This window comes from Chiloscyllium plagiosum, chromosome 21 (assembly GCF_004010195.1).
Source record: "Chiloscyllium plagiosum isolate BGI_BamShark_2017 chromosome 21, ASM401019v2, whole genome shotgun sequence".
NCBI lineage: Eukaryota > Metazoa > Chordata > Chondrichthyes > Orectolobiformes > Hemiscylliidae > Chiloscyllium > Chiloscyllium plagiosum.
The window spans coordinates 23,695,569-23,700,363 of NC_057730.1; positions in this window are offsets into that span (position 1 = coordinate 23,695,569).

Below are 4,795 nucleotides of genomic sequence, written 5' to 3' on the forward strand. Positions count from 1 at the left end.
TGACACTCAGGCATCTCCAGGTTCTGACACTGGCTGGAATGGGAACTGCTCACACAATGCAATTACAATGTACAATTACAGTTCATATGAATATATCACAGTCACTGCTAACGAGCATGTGTTTTCAATACACTTTAAAAATGAAGATGGTTATTAGCAGTTTCCACCTGCAAGGAATGGGGGTCTGTGGATGTCAGTCTGAACAATTATACATTAATTTCAAAACGTCTCTGTTAATTAATAAAAAGTAATTAAATCCTTTTACAATTTTCAATAATAATAAAGATTAGATTTGAATTCTTGCGGTTGTTAAGCGCAGCGTGACAAGGGGAAGCAAAAACAGAAGAACGAAGAGAGAGGAACAGTTGGACAAAAAGTGAGAATAGGGAAAGAATGGAAAAGAGAGACGTGAAGGGAGAGCAAGAGAGGAAATTGTGAAAATAATGGGAATGGGAATATGAAGGAAAAGAAGGGGGAGATGTAGAGAAGACCCATTCCTGCCTCACGCGCCAGGTGCGGAGCAGACACACGGCACCTGCTCCTTTTGATTTATAAACCCACAGGATTGGAATTTGAAATTGCCAAGTCCTCCACTCGTTCCATCTTGGCACTGGTTTTATTCACAGCCTCACTGGCTTTGTCTGGTTTTCCATCTGCTTCCCATTTGGCTCAATTTCCCGTAGAAAGTATGATTTGCAGAAACCCTGACCATGGTCCTTCCCGATATTATCCATTATTGATTCCTGTCCATCTCAGTCCGTTTCAGCCAAACCTTAGGCATAAAGTGAGGGATGGTGTGGGGGCGGGGGGGCAAACTCGGTCCCGAGCAACCTCTCCGACTATCTCCGGTGTGTGAGGTATCTGTCCGGGTTGCGAGCGCTCAGACTAGTCGCAGTCTCACAGGATGCTCTCCCCGGCTGGAGAACTGACCTCCCGCCGCTCCCTTCTGTCCCGGTGCACCTTCCAGCAGGCTAAAGCGGATGAGATAAGGATCAAGCTGAAGCCAAGTACCGATAGTGAGACCAGTTTAGCGGCGTCCATCCGCCTCTCCCTGACCGAGAAGGTGATGCTGGTTACCGCGATCCCCACCACCAGAGACACCAGTCCGAAAGGGAAGATGCAGCGGTACCAGGAGCGCTCCGTCCCCCCTGTGGTCACGGCTAGTCGCTCCAACACCGACACTGATTCCATCGTCTTCAGCCCCGAGTTCTGGTGCTGGCGCCACGCCATCGGGTTCGACTTACAGCCCATTACGAGATGGCTCATTCACATGGAGAAAAACGAAGGAACAATTAACAGCAGAGCTTCCACAGCTTCTATTCGATTCACACTTCTACCGTTAGATCCCTCCCTCCCTACTCATATAAGAACTAGCAGCAACATAGACTGATGTCATCGGAATAGGTGTGGCCAGACCCTATGTGTCTGGCTGCTTGTGTGTATGTCTATCTGTATGTCAGTACGTGTATATCTTCGTATGTCTATACATGGGTTAGTATTTGTATATATCTGTACATCTGTGTGCCCGCATCCCTAGGTCGTATTTGGCTCCAAGTATTTGCCCCTGTGTCTGAGTTTGCCTGTCTATGTGTGCAACTATGAGACGATATCTTGTCTGTATGTGGGTATTTCTCTCCACACTTGTGCATATCTGTATTCTATAAGTTACCTCTGGATAGCACTTCTGCATCTTCTTACTTTCCTCCTTTCATATGTTGTACCTGGACTTCCATTAGATTGGTACATGCTCATGAGCAAGATACTGCATTGGTATGCCATTGCCTTCTGCAGGATGGCTGAATAAGGAATCACTCTTGCCACCTACCGTCACAGGTTAGCAATTACATTATGACCACACCTTGCATAGCCTTAGTGACTCAAACCTGGAGCTTTCTGATCCAGAGGTAGGGATACTGCCACCAATGCTGAAAGGATGTTTCCCCTTATCGGAGAGTCTATGTTTAGAGGGCATGATCTCAGAGTAGGGGGGCCATCTATTTAAGATAGAGATGAGAAGAAATTTCTTCTTTGAGGATAGCAAATCTATGGAATTCTTTACTAGATAGGGCTACGGAGGCTAGGTTGTTAAGTATATTCAATGCTGACATAGATTTTTAATAAGTAAGGGAATCAAAGGTTATGAGGAAAGGCAGAAAATAAGTTGAGGATTAACAGATCAACCATGATCCCTTTGAATAGCAGAACAGGCTGAATAGCATACTTCTACTCCTACATCTTGTGTTCTCTGTAAAGGTGCAATGATCATCTTATGCAGCTTAATATCTCAGCAATTGATAACTCACCCTGAAGACCATGAAAATAAGTCCTCTTGTTATTTGTCTTGGGTATCATGGCCTCTTACAAACTACATGGCATAAGTTTTAGGTGAGAGTAGAATTTAAAAGCGACCTAAGGGGCAACTTTTTCCGGGGAGTGATGCATATGCAGAACAAGCTGCATGAAGTAGGTATAATTACATAATTTAAAAGACATTAGGACAGGTAGTTGGTTAGAAAAGGTTTAGAGGGCCAAACACAGGTAAATGGGATTAATTTAGTTTCAGAAACTTGTTTGGCATGGACAAGTTGGGCCTGTTTCTGTGCTGCATGATTCTATGAATTTGTCATTGCTTCCAAAAATAAACAGCAGAGGCAGACAGAAAAGCACTCTAAGGCGATTGATACAATTGCCAAGCTAGAAACTGGTAGCACAATGCAGTTTTCTGCTGAAAGATACTTATTTCCTCACAACATTGCGACTTTACACATATAATTCACAAATTATAATTTCCTGTAATTAACTGGTGTAAACAATGCAGTCGATGATCTGTTTCCTTACTTAGAGTTCTATTCTCAGATGGCAAATTAAAGGTTAACCTCTGATTCTTTTTCACTTCTCAAGATTAGCTTGTCAATCTGTTTTTGCTTTTGTTAAAAAAGACCTACTATTTTGGTAAGGGAACTATTTCAACTAAAATATCCATTTGATTAAGTTTCCCTGAAGGTCCAGTAGAATAAAAACAATAAAAGCTAATAATAAATGTAAAATTTGTCTACACGTATGGTAGTCTAACCAATTATACAAAGTATGGACAGTTTGACTAGCAAGCAAACATTATAGCACGAAATAGCAACTTTTATCAGAAATAGATTTGAATTCTGTGTAATCTTATTTTCTTTTTAAACCTTAACTAAAGGAAACCGCAAACATATCCAATATCTTCCCAATCTGTTTGGGGCTGTATCTTCGTGCCATAAAACAAAGAAACAAGGATGTTGAAGATATGAAACTAAACAGAAACTTAGTGGGTCTGGCAGCATCTGTGAAGAGAAAGCAGAGTTGATGTTGAGTCCAGTGACTATTCTTCAGAACCACCTCCAGGTCATATTTGATCTTGAGATGATCTGATAATCAGTTATCCTCACCATTGCTAAGACCACCAATTTTAATTTGTGCAATGTCATTCAACTGAACTCTAAACAGCATCAGATCATCTGCTGCTAAAATCCTCATTCATGTCTTTCTTACCTTGATACTTGACTATTCCAACACATTCATGCTTGATCTCCCGTATTTTATGCTTTGTAAACTTTGTCGTCTAAAAATCTGCTATCTATGTCCTTACACCAAATCTTTATCTTCTCATGTTCAGTTTTCTATGAATTAGTGCATCTGAAAGGTTGAGGCCTTCTTTATTGAGGAAAGGGTGTTGCTGAGCAACAAGATTAACAGCTCTTAACTTTCCTCCATTAAACTCATCCCTGAAAGCTGTACATTTTCTGACACTATGCAAAAACGCAGCTTCATCAAAAACAGGAGGAAAGAGTTCTTTAATAGGAAAAGAGGGAAGTAGTCTAGGTCGAGGACAGGGCTTTGCTTAGTTTGAAGACGAGGCAGGGTCTAGGTTGGAACGGGATACAAAAAAGCAAAGATGCTTGGGCAGATAGCACTGCTTATGCTTTTCCATTAAACTAATAGTGGCTTTGATTTGACAGCCTAAAGATCAACTGGAGCTTGACATCAGAGGAAACCTTAGCTTCCTGTAGCGGAGGAAAAATGACCGTAGTAACAATCATCCTTGTTGCACCATCCAAATTATCAGACGTTGCACAGCATCCACCCAGTTAAGTAGCAGGGAGTTTCCTTCCTGTCACTGTTAAAAAGAACAGATAGCAGACAAGCCTCCACCATTCCCAATTCAAAACTTGAGTGTTTATTGACTGACAGGCATTCTTCTGTGGGAAATTTTCTTGTCTCTGTTGTCGTTGTTTTCCGTTTATCCTTTTACTGCATTTAAACATTAGGAAGATCACTTAGTGACCATAGTAATGTCCCATGGTTCTGATTGGAAAAGATCTCCTAGTTGCTGGCTGTACTTGTTGGAGAATATTTTAGCAGTTAGCAGTATAATAGGGTTTGTAATTAGTTCAGCTTAAGACCAAAACTGATAGGAAATGTCTACATGCAAACCAAAACTTTGCTAATTTTTCAAAACAATAACTGCCAGCAAAACATCATGTGGAGATGCCGGTGTTGCACTGGGGTGGTCAAAGTCAGAAGGAGAAAGTGAGGACTGCAGATGCTGGAGAGTCAGACTCAAAAAGTGTGGCGCTGAAAAGCACAGCAGGTCAGACAGCATCCGAGGAACAGGAGAGGTGATGTTTCGGGCATAAGCCCTTCATCAGGAATTGGAGGGGGAAGGGGTCTGCGAGATAAATAGGGGGTGGGGGAGGTAGCTGAGAAGACGATAGGTGAATGCAGGTAGGAAGTAATTGTGATAGATTGGGGGGGGGGG